The sequence below is a fragment of the Lissotriton helveticus genome, chromosome 9, assembly GCF_964261635.1.
Source record: "Lissotriton helveticus chromosome 9, aLisHel1.1, whole genome shotgun sequence".
NCBI classification, from domain to species: domain Eukaryota; kingdom Metazoa; phylum Chordata; class Amphibia; order Caudata; family Salamandridae; genus Lissotriton; species Lissotriton helveticus.
In genome coordinates, this window is record NC_136070.1 from 23,044,791 (window position 1) to 23,062,496 (window position 17,706).

At 52.0% G+C, this 17,706-nt stretch overlaps 1 protein-coding gene across 1 annotated transcript in view; it reads left to right on the forward strand.

The window, feature by feature from the left end:
* Window positions 1–17,706, forward strand: part of LOC144782584 (uncharacterized) — a 50,895-nt gene that overhangs the window by 28,353 nt on the left and 4,836 nt on the right. The window lies entirely within an intron of this gene.

Sequence of the window (17,706 nt, forward strand, 5' to 3'; positions counted from 1 at the left end):
CTCGATGTGACAACTACAGCCTCGACATCCAAGATGCGACGGCAGCAGCTCCGACGGCGGCTCGCTTCTCGGGGATGCGATGTGCTCTTGGTCGATGCAATGCAATGCGACAGTTCCAGCGGCGACACCCTCCGCTTGGGAGTTGCGAAAACAGGCACAGTGATGGCGACACGCTTCGACTTCGTTGCGAGATTCTCCTCCTGATGCAGTGCAACAACCACAGCTGTGACACCCTCCTTCTGCGGAGTTGCGACGGCAGCAGTAGCGACGGCGACACGCTTCCTCTTTGTTGCAGCATGCTTCTCTCCGATGCGGTACAGTGCGACAGTTCCAGTGGCGACACCCTCCTTTCTCCGGAGTTGCGACGGCAGGCACAATGACGGCGACACACTTCTTCTTGTTGAGTCGCGCTTCCAGCTCCTTGCGACACGCAGTTCCTCAGAAGGCCCAAAACAGCAGCAGGCAGTTCCACAAGAACTCTGGGGAGCTGGGGGGTGAAGTCTGTTGTCCCTGAGACTTCAGCAGGAGGCAAGCTCTTTCCCAAGCCCTTGCAGATCCTTCACAAGTTGAAAGCAAAGTACACAAAGTTCCTTTCTCCTTCCTTTGGCAGTAAGGCAACCACTGCAGGCCAAATTCCCCCCAAGCAGCACTTCAGCTTGGGAATAGTCTCTCCTCAGTTTCTTCAGGTTCCTCTCCTCAGTCAAGGTTTCTTCTTGTAGTCCAAAGTGATCTAATTTCATGGGATCAGGGTACCATTATTTATACCCAGAAATCCTTTGTTTTCTGAGCGGAGAGGGGCCTTTGCCCAGTCCAAACCAGTTCTGAAGCACTCTGTTTACCAGACTTTTCCTTTCCTTTCACAGTGCTGGGCATGCACATCAGACGCCCCTCAGGAGGTGGAGCCAGCATTGTGGAAGGCAAGTACAGTCCTGGAGCACTTTGTTTACAGGACTCCTTCTCTTCTTTCAGTGTGCAGGGCAGAGACATCAGCCGCTCCCCAGGGGGTGGAGCCAGCATTGTGGAAGGCAGGCACAGCCCTATTCAAGGTTCAGGTGAACTCCTCCCTCCCATCTAGATGCAGATCCCTCTATTCACCACTGGGTGACTCAGCCTGTCTCCTGGAATTCCCCAGCCCTGTCACTCACAAAACCAGACATAGGAATACACAACCTAGCAGAGGCAGGTTTGGATGGTCAGACAAGCAAATACCTACTTTCTAAAAGTGGTATTTGCAAACACGGAATATTTAAATAAACTTTACTAAAAGATGTATTTTATTATTCAGGCATACTACACTCAAATTTCTACCATGTTCTCTGAGACAGTTAGGATTATAAAATGTAATAACTATAACGGCCCATTCTGGCCTATGGAGAACAGGTAGCCTTGCAATAGTGAAAAACGAAAATGGCTGTAATTCACTATTAGGACAGGCCACACACATCAGGGCTTGTCCTACCTTATACTTACAATGCACCCTGCCCTTGGGCCTACCATAGGGGTGACTAATATGAAGACAAGGGAAGGTTTAGGGACTAGCAAGTGAGTGCACGTGCCCAGTCAGCATGACAGTACCAGACTGCACGCAGGCTCTGCAATGGCAGACTTTAGACACATTTTACAAGGCTGCTTCTGTGGGTGGCACGCCCTGGGCACACTCAGTGCACTAGACTAGGGTCTGACAAGTAAACCAAATAGCACTGTGGCTCTGAATAGCAGTTGCACAGTGCCCAAAGCATCTAATACCAGCAAAAATACATGAGGCAACAGCAAAAATGGAAGGGAGACCCACTCCAATGGTACTAGATCTAACAGGGAGCTTGGAAACACTGGAGCTGGATTCTCAGCAAGAGAAAGGCAGGCTCTCTGTCAGTGCCTCAGCTGGAGGGTCGGCTTCCTTCGGCACTTGCTGTAGCGAGCTGCGTCGAGCAAGTAGATAGTCGAGCTGCTCCGAACCACCGTGTGTTTGCTGGGGCAAGTGTAGGCATATTAATACCTTGAAGGTGCCTTGTTTGACGTAAAGTCGGACATAATAACGTCACCAAAGAACCCCAAGGGAATGGTAGTTCTTTGAAAATGCCACGATTTCTAGGACAAATCAATATTCAAGCAAGGGGATGTCCCTGACTGCTGAAGCCGAGTTTTCCAAGAAATCGTTGTGGCTTTTTGGAACCAGTGGAAGTAGCCATGCCTGTATTTGGACTGGATGGATTATGTCTAAATACGGGTATTATTTTTATGCCTATATGAGGGCAATGTGAATTGTACCTATATAAGGGCATGAATCGGTAAATTACGCTTGGATTCTAAAATGCTCCACAACAATGTATGGGGATATGTGTGTCCACGGTAGTTCTGATGTGAGAGGAGTGCAGGGGCGAGTTTGGTATGTGCGAACTCATGAGATTAAATGCTGCGCGACGGTGTGCACAGATTTAATGTGACTAGTGTAGAAGTGCCACTTTTAGAAGTTGGCATTTCTGTGTGCAGTGAATGTGAATTGACTGTCTGGCTTGTGAGTGACAGGAGCTGGCTGGTGTGCCTGGCTCCAGGAGCCAGGATGGGTCAGCCCGGTGGTGAATAGGGAGATCTGCATGTAGATGGGAGGGAGCAGTTGCACCTGGGACCTGAATAGGGCTGTGCCTTCCCTCCACAATGCTGGCTCCGCCCTCTGTGGTGCGTCTGATGTCCCTAGCCTGTCCTGTGAATAGGGAAAGGGGCAGAGCAAAATAAAGTGCTCCAGAACCAGTTGTAACTGGTTCTCCCCTTGCCCTGCAGCTTCAGACAAAGGAAATGTGTGTATAAAAAGGGGCTCTGTCCCAATGAATCTGCTATCTCTTGCTCCTAATTTGAGGGGGCCTGCTGCTGCTGCTGGGTGCCAGGAGGAACCGCCACTGGGTTCTGCAGCCCTGTTAGAGGGCCCTTTGAGCTGGCCCCTGGGCCCAGCCTTTGCCCCCCCTCCTTCATTCAAAGACTTTACTGGACTTTGCCTGCAGCTCCTGGAAGCGCTTTATTTTTCATCCAGGGAAGCGCCTGATTGTGGTGCCCCTTATCTTAAGAGGGGCAGCGCTCCTGTTGGCGAGTTGCAGCCCAGAGCTGCGATCCTTTTACCGAGGGAGCCCCCGCCGTGGGGATCCCCCTGCAAGGGCTCTAATCGAGCGGGTGCTTACCCCGCAATCTGCCAGATTTCGGCGCGGGTGCCCACCAGCGGATTTGCCATTTTTTTATATCCCTAGCGGGTGCCCACCCCGCCAGGGACTTTGTGCAGCTGGATATTTCCAACCTCGAGGGTGCCTACCCCTCGTTTTGTCCCACATCGAAATCACCGCCGCAGCCCGGGCTTAGCCGGAAGTCAGGCAACCTCTTGCCAGACATGGGCGGGGCCTAATCAGGAAGCGGTAAGCAGCGGGAGCTTACCCCGCGCTCCTTCGTGTGCCCTTGAAGCGGACTGCGTGCACCAAGGCGGCGCTTGCACCCAGGGCCCCCGAGAGCGAGGGAGAGTGTTGTGGTGCCGAGTGAGGCAGAGGAGAACTGCAGTGACTGGCGGGGCTCCCGTATGGAGAGGAGAGCCCCGCATGCAGCTACCCAGAAAAGACCGGAGAGTGGAGAGGAGCGGATGGGAGCTTTCCCCGCGCTCCAGGACCGGGTGAAGGAGGTGAGGCGGGGCTCCCATGAGTAGGGAGAGCCCTGCGTGCCGCCGCACTGAAGAGGAGAGAGCTGCCCAGAAGAGCTGGTGAGTATGGCCAGCTGGGGGGGAGTTGAGTCAAGGCACCCTGCCGGTGCCTCTCTCCAGAGCAGCCCTGCTTTGCAGGGGGCTGCTCCGATGCTTTACCTCATTGTTTACTCGGGCCCAGAGGGGCCCACGCTTTATTGTTTAGGGGGGTAGGGTCGGGGCACATTGTCGGTGCCCGCCCCCGTGCCCACACCGCTGTTGTTGGCTCCATTGTTCCTAGAGCCTGAGGGCTGCAACGAAGCCCCAGTTGTTTTCAGAGCGTAAAGGGCTCAATCGTTTGGCCTAGATGCTCTACAGAGCCCGTGTGGCTCATCCTGGGAATATATGTAATTTAGAGCCGGTGCTGGCTCTACCCTGTTTAATTTTAGAGCCAGATTGAGCCAACCTTGAGTTCAATTTGTCCTTAGGGCGCACTGAGAGCCCTTGCCGCATTTTTACATACCTCACAGCTGCCCAGCAAGTAGGGGGCAGCTGCACCGTGTAGGTTCTTCATTTTAAGGGGATATGTTCTTTGCCTAGGCAGCGCGCCCTGACTATTTGGACAGAGGGCATTTGAGCCCCATGGAAGGCAGTTGGCCTGGGGGCAGTACCTAATGTGATTCTTGCGCAAGGTGATTGGTGATTTGTGTTTATGTTGGTAGTTACCTGATGCCTAATGTGATTTTTGCGTAATGCCTTTATGCCTGTTTTAGACCTCTAAATGTGTTCTAGACAGTTTATGTTTCACTGCGTGACCTATGCCTATGGTGACTAGTATTGCGTAGTGTGTTCCTACCTTTTACCAGTGGTTACTGGTGGTGTTCTACAATTTTTTTTAATTAAAAAAAAAATATTGTGTCCTCATTCGCCTTTAACCCTCTTGAAAAATCCAACCGCCATTCGTAGCCTTACTGATTGAGCTCAGGAGTCTTTCGGATTCTTATGTTGACTCAAGCAAAGGTACGTTTAGTAGGTAGGAAGAATGTCAAGGGGAGAGGTTAGGTTTTTACTCCAACTCAGTCTTTATAGACCAGATGGATCATATTGGTGACCTGGGAGCATAGAGTAGTACAAGGAGTCACCAAAAAGGCATAATCATAGGACCTGGGGGAAAAAAAAACCCGGGTTCCCTATCTCCACTGAATCAGTAAGTCCCAGAAAGCAATTGTTTTCTTACTGCAGGATCTAGCCGTGTCCATCTTGGATACTTCATATAGTGAGGTCAGCCATTCGGAGTGTTTTGGAGCAACTGGATCCACCCAACACTTGCAGATTTGTCTCCTAGTCATTGAAATTGCGTAGAATTGTAAAGATCTGGCGGCACCAGTAATGTTATCATTGAGGCCGAAGATAATCAGGGGCAGATCTATATCTAATGATACTTTCAAGATGGACTCACAAGTATTCTTCACATTTTTCAAAAAGGGCCGGATGGAAGGACAATCCTTGAACATATGAACGTCTGATGCTTCAGGCATCCCACGTTAATTGCATACCGTCTCTTTCAGAAATTTCGATAACTTAAGAGGGGCTAAATATGCTCTATTGTATTGTATTGTATGGCATATTTGTGTAGCGCAAAACTGTCACCCAAAGGGTATCCTGGACCGTAAACAAATGATTCCGCTTCAAGCAAGCAGGTTTAACTACACTATGAAGGGTTTTGAATGAGTCCACCCGTTCGAGATCACACTGTGAATCCATCTGCTCTCCCCATAACTCATCTGCCACTTTAGGTAAGACTTTATTTAAATTTTGCCAGTAGTACAGTGCAATGTTCAACAAAACAAGGGCTACCGTTGCTCATTCAATATCACATCTATGAAGTTACACAGCTGTTTAGCCAACCTTCCGGTCTGGCAGCAAATTTGGGTAAAGTACATAAGGCATTCCAGGAGTATTTATGGATTATGCATTGTCTCACTTTTATATAAATTCAAACAAAACTTCAGACTCATACAAATTAAATAGTCATTATGAATCACTTCTTTGCATCCCTAATGTCACTTGCCGGTTCAGGTGTCCCGAGACGTATTCCCACCCCCTCCGAACTCCAGGCCATGTAATACCTATATCACAAGGTCTCTATCTTCCTCCTGCCTCCTTCCCACCTCCCAATGTTTCATTCATCCATTTCCCCTTCATCTCCTGAACTGTCTTCCACTTCCTCAGGAAGAGGTTCGCATAGATCCCCTCTATATCTATTCCATGCTTTCCAGATCTCGTTCCATTTGCGAGGGTTGGCTCTCATTTTATATACCGCACGCTCAGTCAACATGAGTTTGTCCATCGTCCTACACCACAGTGCTAGCGTAGGTGTTTCAGGCACTCCCCACCGCTGTGCAATGTCTCGCTTGGCCACCATGATCCCAATAGTGACCCACTGCCGCTTCCGATGCGTCAAGTCAGTTCCCTCCCACACATTCAGCAGACACACACGCGGATCTGGCGTCAACAAGGTCTCGAGGGTCTGGGAGATGGTACGCATGATCTGCTGCCAATATGTCAAAATTATTGGGCATTCCCAAAGTGTGTGCAGTAGTGTCCCCTCTTCCCCACATCCCCTAAGACAATACGGGTGTTCTGCCCTGTGCATCTTATGTAGGGTGGTTCTGGTGTAATATACCCTATGCAGTATTTTAAATTGTATCAGCCTGAATCGAGCCGAGACACCCGCCTCTCGTGGCGACGCCAGTGCGGCGTTCCAATCTGTCTCATCCATGGTCCCTAACTCAGTTTCCCACTTATCCTTCAGCTTGAGCAGAGGGTCCGGGAGATTATTCAGTAATTTACGATAGGTGAGTGAGGTGGCGCCTGTTTGCATAAAGTCCGTGAGCAGTCGGTCCTCCAGAGGCGATGAGTCCGGGACAAGCGACCCAGGCTCAATTACTGCCATTAATGCATGTTTTATTTGTAAGTATCTGTATGTTTCATTGGGGCCTAGTGCGTACTGCTGCTGCAATTGTGAGAAAGGGATCACACCAGTAGCGGTCCATAGATCTCCCACTGTCGTGATTCCAATGTTGTCCCATTGAGTAAAGCCCTTGCATGATCTAAGACAGCCTAGGCGTTTGGTGTCCCATAATGGAGTAAGCTTAGTAATGACCCCTCTCCATTTAAGTCGCGTCAGTGCCCTGTGCCACAGTGACACGGTGTGTTTGGTTGGGCCGATCAGCGTCGCTGTTTGGCCTGGATTGTAGAGTGGGGCCAGCATGCTGTGTGTTCCTAATTGCGCTCTATCCGCTAAATATGCTGGGTCAGCATGTGAGGCGTGGATCCACTGATTAATTACCTTGAGCTGTGATGCCCAATAATAAAGCTGCATGTTTGGCAAGGCTATCCCTCCGTCGTACCACCCACGATTGAGTTTAGTATGTGCTATTCTGGGTGGGCGTTCTCCCCACAACAGGTCCGTCATCACTGCCGTTACTTTTCGGAAATAGGAAGGCGGTATTAGGACCGGGGTATTTTCCAGTACATACAGAAGGCGCGGTAGCGCCATAATTTTAAATAACGCCGCACGTCCCAGTAGTGTGAGAGGCAGGGCTTTCCAATGTCTCACATCCGCCTTCAGGCGGGCGAGTGGGGGCAGCAGGTTCCGATCATAGAACACATCTGCATCACAAGTGACTTGTATACCCAGATATTTAAAGGAGGTGTCGGCTATCACCAACGGGCAGTTATCAGGAAGAATTGGTGCAGGACCTTTCAGGACATAAATGACTGATTTTGTCCAGTTGATTGTGTATCCGGAGGTCAGACCATGAGCGTCACATATTGCCAACACCTTCGGAATACCAGCCACCGGGTCGGATAGGTATACTAACATGTCATCAGCATATAGGGAAACTCTATCCTCCCAGCCATCACCCCATTGCAGTCCTTTTAATAATGGGGTAGTCCTAAGGGCAGAAGCCAGTGGTTCCAGTACCAGTGCGAACAGTAGGGGGGATAGCGGGCACCCCTGGCGTGTCCCCCTAGCCAGGGGGATCGCTCGGGAGATGTGGCCATTGGCCGCTACATGCGCTACAGGGTTCGCGTACAACAGGTTAATCCAGGAAATGAACTTGGGGCCAAAGCCCATATGGGCCAAGACTGCGAACATGTACTGCCACTCCACCATGTCAAACGCCATTCTGGCATCCAATGACAATATGGCCGCCGGTTCCGACAGCACGGGGCTCGCGCCAGTGCTCCGTGCACCCGCCGGAGGTTCAGTGCCGTGCTTCTATGTGGCATGAAGCCCGACTGATCCGGGTGAATTAAGTGTGTTAAGTACGGGATCAGTCTGTTTGCTATCAGTTTCGCCAGAATCTTTGCCTCGGCGTTAAGCAGGGAGATCGGGCGGTATGACGTACAGTCCATGGGCGGTTTACCTGGTTTTGGGATGGCCACTATGGTTGCCACCCGCTGATCCAGGGGCAGAGTCCCCACCTCCCGACACTCCGTGAACATGGCCATCAGAGGTGAGCTCAGGGTGTCTGTCATAGCCTGGAACCACTCAATCGGGATCCCATTAGGGCCCAGCGCTTTGCCCGTGCGCAATGCACTAACCGCCGCTCGAATCTCATCCTCCGTCAGATCTGCCTCCAGGTCAGTCACTGCCTCCGGTGGTAGAGTCTCGACCCGCGCATCCTGAAGCGCCGACATTGCCGCTTCAGCCGTAACTACGTCTCTTGGGGTATAGACTTCCTGGAAGTGGTCAGCTAAGATTTCTATAATCTCAGAGGGACGTGAGTGAAGTACCCCTTCCGAGTCCTTCAATTGCAGAATGTGTCTATTGCCCTCATTTTTTTTATCTAGCCATGCTAGTAATTTACTGGCTTTGTCCCCTATATCATAGACCCTATGCGCGGTCGCTTCAATATTGTCTAGTGTCCGTCGCCTGAGGTTGTCGTCGTGTAGTTGCTGGCAAAGGTGGAGTGAGTGAAGTGTATCTTCTGACGGGTGTGCCATATGAGCCGCGTTTGCTTGTTCTAGCTTCAATTCCAGATTTAACAGTTCCTGTTTTTGTGTGCGCTTGTGTCCCGCTATTGTTGCGATCGCCTGCCCCCTTAACACTGTTTTGTATGCTTCCCAGAGGGTCGTCGGGGATGACACTGAGTCTGAATTCTCCGAAAAGTAGTATCTAGTCGCTTTTTTTAGATCTTTACGGATGTGAGGTATCTTAAGGTACCCCGGGTAGATTGGGTAGATTCTCCTGCGGGCTATTGGCGAGCACAACAGGCTCATTGTCAGAGGGGAGTGATCCGAGATACCTCGGGGTCCTATCTTTACATCATTGATCGTGAGTCGGCCGTCCCCCAGTGTAAGGAAGTAGTCAATTCGGGACAGGCAGTTCTGAGTAGCTGAGTAATAAGAGTATTGCTGATCCTCGGGGTGTAGACACCGCCATGTATCTACCAGTCCCTGTGCTTCTAGGAACTCACTGAATCGGGACGGGCCAGATGTAGGCGCCCGAATCGGGAACCTATCCCGCGCAGCATCGGCTACCGCATTAAAGTCTCCACCCACCACTAGATCTCCTTCAGGGAGCTCCAACAGGAACCTTCCTAGGTCCGGAAGTGCAGTTGCATGCAGCGCCGGCGGGATATAGACAGACACTACGTTAAGGGGCGTTCCCTCCCACTGTCCACATGCTGCTGCAAAGCGGCCATGAGTGTCAGTCTTAACAGTCTGTAAAATTAATCGGGATGCCTTCCTCATTAAAATGCCCGTTCCCCGGGACCCTGACGTGAAGTCTGAGTGTGTTATCATGCGGTACCCTCGTCTATCCAGAGCCTTGCTGGCCGTACCCACTAGATGTGTTTCCTGAAGGAGGACCAAATCGTGATTCGTCCTTCTGATACTCTGGAGCACCAACCCTCTCTTTACCTTGTCTCCCAGACCTCTGACATTCCATGACATTAATTGCAACGGTGGCACCGGCCCCGTATCGGGACTGTCTACTACGGCATCGGACTGTGACATGTGTGCCATTGTGTGCCTGTAAATACGTACATGGGTCCTGCAGGGTGTAATGTCAGTGTATCCGATCTGCACCCACCCTCATGGATGCACTCACTCGTATGCAGTGATGGGTCTGCCATCCCCGGGCCATCACCGGCTTGTCCGGCGTGTAGTCTCTGGCTTACTGTGACTATTGCTGCCTTTCGTGTAATCTGTAGAGTCAAACATTTCAAACAGTTAAACATTGCCATCCCCCCTATCCCCTGAACTCCCCCCCTCCCTGCTCCCCTGCTACACGGACTCAGAACTGCCCGCCACCCCAATTTAGCAGAGTGCCTGACCCCACCCAAAAAGAAACACAGAGTTACTTGCTCGTTGGGGGTGAAGAGTACTCCGGAGTCAGCGACCCCTCTTACCCTCTGCAGAGGTCCTCAGCCCAGTGTCCATGGCAGCTAGAGCGGCAGTCCCATTATCAAAAAACAAAGAGTGTCTCGTACCTGCCGGGTTGCTAATCTTGTACCTCCAAAGTCCCATTAGCATTGTCCCTCATGGGCGAGCGTCTCTCGTCCTCCGGTCCTTCCGTTCGGACGTCTTCATGATCTCCTACATGCTGGCCCTTTTTTGTCCGTCCCACGCGGCGGGGTTGAGAGGTGGGTCGCCAGCCGTCCAGCCAGTCCCGGGCCACTTCTGGATTGTCAAAAAACCACGTTCTGTTTTCCGCCACCACCCGCAGTTTAGCCGGGAATAACATGGAATATTGGATCTCTCTCCTCCTGAGCTCCTTTTTTTACGTCCAGAAACGTCTTTCTTTTTCGGGCCACCTCCGCCGTGTAATCCGGGAAGAAGGCCAGCGTGGAGTTCTGAATCTTCACGGGGGGGGGGGGGGGGGGGACACCCGCGCCGCTTGCAGAATGGCATCTCTATCTCGGAAATTAAACAGTCTTGCCAGGATAGGCCTTGGAGACGCCCCGGGCTTTGGCTGGCCACCCGCTCTTTCGACCGAGAAGAACGCTGATAGTCCTTTAGGTTGGAGTTGTGACTTGATTACTTCTTCCACGAAGAGATCAGTAGCTCTAGTTCCTTCCGATTCTGGAACTCCAAGAATTCGTATATTATTCCTTCTAGAGCGTTCTTCCTGGTCATCAAGCTTTTCCTTTAGCATTTTATTCTCTGCCGTTACTTTCTCCATCGCCGTCTGAAGTTCCGATACATCCTCTACCAGTGATTTCGTAACCAGTTCCAGCGAACCAACCTTTTCAGCCATTTTGTGGAGATCCGCTCTAATGAGGGTTATTTCGGTAGAGATTGAGCCCACCGTGTTCTGGACTTGTGTAAGCGCTCGCATCACGTCATCAAGTGTCGCCCTTTTAGTCCCCGCGCCGTCCACCGTTTTCGCGGAGGTATGCCTCCCTTCCGTTGGAGGGGACGCAGTTTTATCACATGTGTAGCGTTCGATACGTGTTTGTGTCGCGCCGCCTTTGGAGCCCTTTCCCGCCATGACGTCTAGTAATGTTCTACTAGTTGTCTATACAATTGGCCTGCAGGAGGGACAGACTATGGAGGGGGGGGCGGACCAGTCATGGCTACAGTCTAGCCTGTGGCACAGCTCAGCCCTGTACTGCTTAAGTCAGGCCACCAGTTCAAAGTAGCTGAGGGTCTGTATCCGGACCTCTATGTAGCTGGAGCCTCCTGCCTTGTTCGGTGATCCGTCCCCTCTGGTCGCACCCCTCTTGCACTCCCCGTCTCTCAGGGTCGCAGCCGTGGTAATGCGTGGAGCCCCCGAGCTGCACCAAACAGCGCCCGGCCTTAATTGGGGACACTCACGTCCTTTGTCACCTTTAGTGGTTCAGGAGCGTGCCGATGTTGTGTGGCACTGCGCGACACCAATGTTCCCTAGGCATGGGGTCAGACAACAAGTGGTCGGCTTCTCGGGTGACCCCTCGTGCACCACTGCCCCCCAGTCCGTTTCACAGTGCCTCCAGGCGCCACTCAGGTGTGGTGTTCCTCCAGCTCTGGTGAGAGAGGGGGGGGGGGAAGAGTTCTCCAGTGCGCCCGCAGCCCCCGCTGAGCAGTCCCGCTCCGTCGATATGTAGATGCGGCGCCTCACCTCTCTGTCACAGTCAGCTTCAGAGCGGCGTTTCGGCCGCGGTCACCTCCTCTGTCACTCCAGCCGCGCTGTGGCTGTCGGATCCTGATACCGACACAACCAGGGAAGATATTTCGTGCCAGCTGGACTCTTCCGACGCCGCTCCCCGATCATCGGTCACTTCCGGTCCACCTCTGCCGGCCTGGGCGCACTTCCAGTCGGCACCTCCAGCCACTGGGCTCCCTGGTTTCCGGCCCGTGCTCGGGTCTCGCAGACAGTCGGCTGTATCTCAGCCGTCCGGCGTTCGATTTACACCCGGGTACTCGCCGCTTGTGCCGCCCGGTCCCGGGACTTCGGTCCCTCCGTCTGAGGTCTGGTGTAGCCACGGATTGTGGTACGGATTATCGGAGAGGCCGCTTCGTCTTCCGGAGCTAGTCTTCTAGGCTGCCGCCATGCTCGGCTGCTAGCCACGCCCCCCCTCATCTGCCACTTTAAAGACTCCATCCACTTCCTCCTCAATTGCCCAATACCACACTGAGACCTCCCTTTTCCCCACAGGTCTCGCCACTAGGTTACTGCCCTTCCCAAAGGATGTATTACGACTAACCTGGGCTTGAACCCAGCTTTTCATCTGGATATACTTGAATCAGGAAAGGCCTGTCCCTACTCTCTCACGTAGATCATCCCAGGAGAGAAAAGAACCATCATTCAACAGCTCTCCCCACGCTATCATCCCAGAATCTCTCAATGGTTTTATCAGACTATCCTGGAAGCATACGGGAGTACCTGGGGAGTCCCACAGTGGCGCTAAATTTGAGAAGTAGTTGAGCCCCACTTTGTTTCTTATTATGGTCCAATTTTGTACCATCGAGTGGAGAACTTTCAATTTAACTTTTTGGAAACATCTCTCCCCCCCCTGTACTTGTGGGCATTTTCAACAGCATTCTTGAATGTGAGAGCTGTAATGCCCAGGCATAGTATTGCAAGTCGGCTAGCGCCAATCCTCCCTTGTCTCTCCTCCGCCTGAGCTTCTTCCATGCCAACCTAGTCGACCTGTACTTCCAGATAAAGGAGTTTACCTCTCGCTGAAATTTTTCTATCTGGTGTTTGTCAAAAAACATCGGGATGGTATTAAAGAGAATTATGAGCCGAGGCAAAATTGACATTTTTACTAAATTAACCCTCCCCAAGATGGATAATGGGAGGTGAGCCCACGATTTCATCTGCTTTTGACATTCTTTCAAAACTCGCTCGAGATTATATTCTGCAATTTTCCCTACCTCCTGTACAATTCTAACCCCCAAATATCGCATAGTGGACCCTACTTGAAATTGTGTGTCTCTTATATTCCATGCCTTTATTTCGGTTTTGCTGGCATTAATTTCATATCCCGAAAATTGGCCAAATTCCTCTGCATGATTAATAATTGTTGGAAAAGCTGTGTCCAAGTCAGCTGTTAGAATCAGGATATCATCTGCATACAGGGCCACCCTCCTCTCCCACTCTCCAAATTTAAAAGAAACGATGTTATGATCTTCCCTAAGTACCTGTGCGAATGGTTCTATGTACATGTTGAAGAGCAACGGGGAGAGAGGGTAGCCCTGTCTCGTAGCCCTGGTAATCTTAAAGACATCTGTCAAGGTTCCATTCACTAATAATCTAGCTGTTGGGGCCTGGTATATCAGATTTATGGCACAACAAAATTTATCTCCCAGGTTAAATTTTCTCATTACCTCAGACAGGTATCCCCAGTTTACCCTGTCAAAGGCCTTAGTTGCGTCTAAGGTTAGAACTGCCAGGGAGAGTGTAAAGGTGGAAGCAATATCAATTGCGCCAACCAGCTCGTAGGTGAGATCCGCTAATTGACGCCCTTTAACAAAGCCCTTTTGATCTAGGTGGAGAATACCATCAGCCGCCGTCCCCAGCCTATTTGACAAGATGGAAGCAAAAAATGTATAATCATTGCTCAGTAGTGATATTGGTCGATATGACCCACAGTTAGGGGTCAATTAGGATGGCGGACGGATAAAGTCCGTCCGCCATCCTGTCGGAGGATGGGACCGTCCGCCACAGGGGCGGATGTCCCGTGCCTCAAATTAGGATGCACCCGCCACAGTGGCGGGTGCATCCCGCATTTTTTACATTGCGGTGGGTGGTGCTGAAAGCACCGCCCGCCGCAATGCAAAAAATGAATGTTGTGCGTTTCAAAGCACAACATGACAGGCACCGCGCGGTGCCTGCCATGTTGTATTTTGAAACGCAGGGGGGTACCATAGGTACCCTCCATGTGGATCCGCCAGCCCCCCTTCACCATGGGGGCCCGCAACGGGCCCCCAAAGCAAGGACTGTATGCCTTTTCGTGGCAGCATTGCCTCCACGGAAAGGCATTTCCCTCAGCCCATCCTAATATGGCTGGCGGTGTCTGATAGACACCACCACCATATTAGACCTTTTCCGTTGCGGTCGCCTTGCGACCGCCACAGGAAAAGCGGCGTACGGTCTTCCCGTCCGCCACGGTCCCCCCGCCATTATAATATGGCGGGGGGAAATAGGTGGCGGACGGGCAAGGATGGCAGACGAATCGCCACCGCCTGCATGGCGGTGGCGATCCGTCCGCGCCATCATAATTGAGCCCTTAGTTGGGTCTTTGCCGGGTTTCAAGATCAGTACCACTGTTGCCTCACTCTACGAACTGGGGGTGTTTTCTCCCTTCAAAAGTATGTTGTTATATACTTTGGCCAATATTGGGATGATAATCTCTTTTAAGGATCGATATAGTTCTCCTGGAAACCCATCCGGGCCAGCCGCCTTCCCTCTTTTGGACTGATCCATGACCCTCCTCACTTCCACTTTAGTTATTTCCCCTTCTAAATCTGTTCTTTGATCATCCGTGATAGTTGGTAGGGTGACCTTCTCCAAACACTTTTTCCTTTTATCACTATCTTTGATGATAGACTCATTATAGATATCTTGGAAGAAATTGCGGAAGGCCATGCCCGATATCTCTATTTGAGGAACGAGAGGATTGCTCGTCATCTACTCTAATCTCTTTTATGTGATTTCGCACCTGATCTGTTTTATCTTTCCAGGCAAGTAGTTTCCCTGCCCCTTCCCCAAATTCAAAATGGGAAATTTTACTTGCTTCCCATCTGCGAGTTATTCTCTCTTGGAGAATGCACTCCAACTGTTTTTAAGCATTTCTAGTGCTGGCTCTACCCTATTTAATTTTAGAGCCAGATGGCTTCAACCTTAGGCGCAATTTGTCCTTTGGGCGCACTGAGAGCCCTTACTGCATTTTTCCCTACCACACAGCTGCCCAGCAAGTAGGGGGCAGCTGCACCGTTTAGGTTCTTCATTTTTAAGGGACATGTTCTTTGGACTCAGGAGTGAAACGCACTCCTTCACCCCATTCATTTCCCAGCTGCCCTTCTTGCGCAAGGTGATTGGTGATTTGTGTTTATGTTGGTAATTACCTGATGCCTAATGTGATTTTTGCGTAATGCCTTTATGCCTGTTTTAGACCTCTAAATGTGTTCTAGACAGTTTATGTTTCACTGCGTGACCTATGCCTATGGTGACTAGTATTGCGTAGTGTGTTCCTACCTTTTACCAGTAGTTACTGGTGGTGTTCTACAATTGTTATTTTGTGCTACAGTTATTCTATGTTCTACATCTACTATTTCCACTAAGTGCTGATTCCGACAGTGGCCCACATGGCCCTGTCTTGTGTAAATAATCCCCTGTAAATACTGCCCAGTGCCAGTTGGCACAGTGTATATGTGTGATTATGATCTAATGTGTTTATGGTAATTCAAATGCTATTTTTATATATAACCTTATGTGGAGTCCCTTTTTGTGGTGTGTCTAGTGTGTTGCTGCTGTGTGTGTGTGCTGCGCAAATGCTTTACACATTGCCTCCGGGATAAGCCTTACTGCTCGTGTCACGCTACCAAGGGGGTGAGCAAGGGTTATCTTGGTGTGTAACTCCCTTGCCCTGACTAGAGTGGTGGTCTCTGCCTGGCTTTGGCGCAAGCCTTAGCCAACCAGAGATCCCATTTCTAACACAGTTCCAATATCCGTGATGTGTAGTGCTGTGCAAAGGGAGACCCACTACGCCGGACACACACTCGACCCCGTGTTCTCATCCAGCAAGGACATCACCTTCAGCCACGCCACCGGACTCCACTGGACAGACCACAGCTGCGTCCACTTCAGCTTCAGAAGGACCACGATCCACCACCACCAGCAACAGGTTGCACGCAGAAGCTGGAACAAGATCACAGCCGACCAGCTCGCGACTTCCCTGGGCAAGAACCCTCCCGCCGGCGCAATGAACCCCAGCCAGGCGGCCACCAACCTCACAAAGTGGATCAGCAACTGCGCAGACGACCTCGCCCCTCTGAGGACCCCGCCTAGCAGACCCGGCAGCAAGAAAACCCCATGGTTCACCGACGAACTCAAGAGCTCCAAGAGGAACTGCCGAGCCCTCGAGAAAGCCTGGCGCAGAGACCCAACACCGGACAACATGACTACCCTCAAGCTCGCCACCCGAAAACACCACCAACTGATTCACGCCACCAAGAAAACTGCATTCAAGGAACGACTGGACAACAACGCACACAACAGCAAGGAACTCTTCAACATCGTCAAAGAGCTCTCCAACCCCAACGCCGGAAACAACGACATCACCCCTTCACAAGACCTCTGCAACTCCCTCGCCTCCTACTTCTACAACAAGATCGCGGACATACACAACAGCTTCAGCACTCAACCGACGCACGCCACGACCGAACCACCACCCTCCACCACCGCCCTCCGCGCCTGGACCCCGATCAGCACCGAAGACACCGTCCGCACGATGAACTCCATCCACTCCGGATCTCCGACCGACCCCTGCCCTCACCACGTCTTCAACAAGGCCGACGCTGTCATCGCACCCCACCTGCGGGACATCATCAACACCTCCTTCGACACCGCTACCTTCCCGGAGAGCTGGAAGCACGCCGAACTCAGCGCTCTACTTAAGAAGCCATCAGCCGACCCCACCGACCTCAAGAACTACCGCCCCATCTCGCTGCTCCCGTTTCCTGCAAAAGTCATCGCGAAGACCGTCAACAAGCAGCTGGCCGCCTTCCTCGAGACGAACGGATCCCTCTACTTCTCGCAGTCTGGATTCCGGGCCAACCACAGCACCGAGACTGCCCTGATCGCAGCCACCGATGACATCCGAGCCCTGCTCGACAACGGAGAAACAGCGGCCCTCATCCTCCTGGACCTCTCCGCGCTTTCAACACTATCTGCCACCGCACCCTAGCGCAGCGCCTCAACAACGTCGGAATCCAGGAGAAGGCACTGGAGTGGATCATCTCCTTCCTCGCCGGAAGGACACAGAGAGTCCGCCTCCCCCCGTTCAGGTCAGAAGCCACCGAAGTCATCTGCGGCGTCCCTCAGGGCTCCTCGCTCAGCCCAACCCTCTTCAACGTCTACATGAGCCCCCTCGCAGCCATCGCACGCCAACACAACCTCAACATCATCTCCTACGCCGACGACACCCAGCTGATCCTCTCCCTCACCAACGACCCCGCCGCCGCCAGAGCCAACCTACACGAAGGGATGACAGACGTAGCCAAGTGGATGATGAACAGCCGCCTGAAACTGAACTCGGACAAGACGGAAGTCCTCATCCTGGGATCCTCACCCTCCGCCTGGGACGACTCCTGGTGGCCCCCCGCCCTGGGCAGCGCTCCCAAACCAACAGACCACGCACGCAACCTGGGCTTCATCCTGGACTCCTCCCTCTCCATGACCAGACAAATCAACGCCGTCTCCTCGTCATGCTTCAACATCCTGCGCATGCTACGTAAGATCTTCCGGTGGATCCCCACCGAGACCAGGAAGACGGTCACCCAGGCCCTCGTCACCAGCCATCTGGACTACGGCAACTCCCTCTACGCCGGTA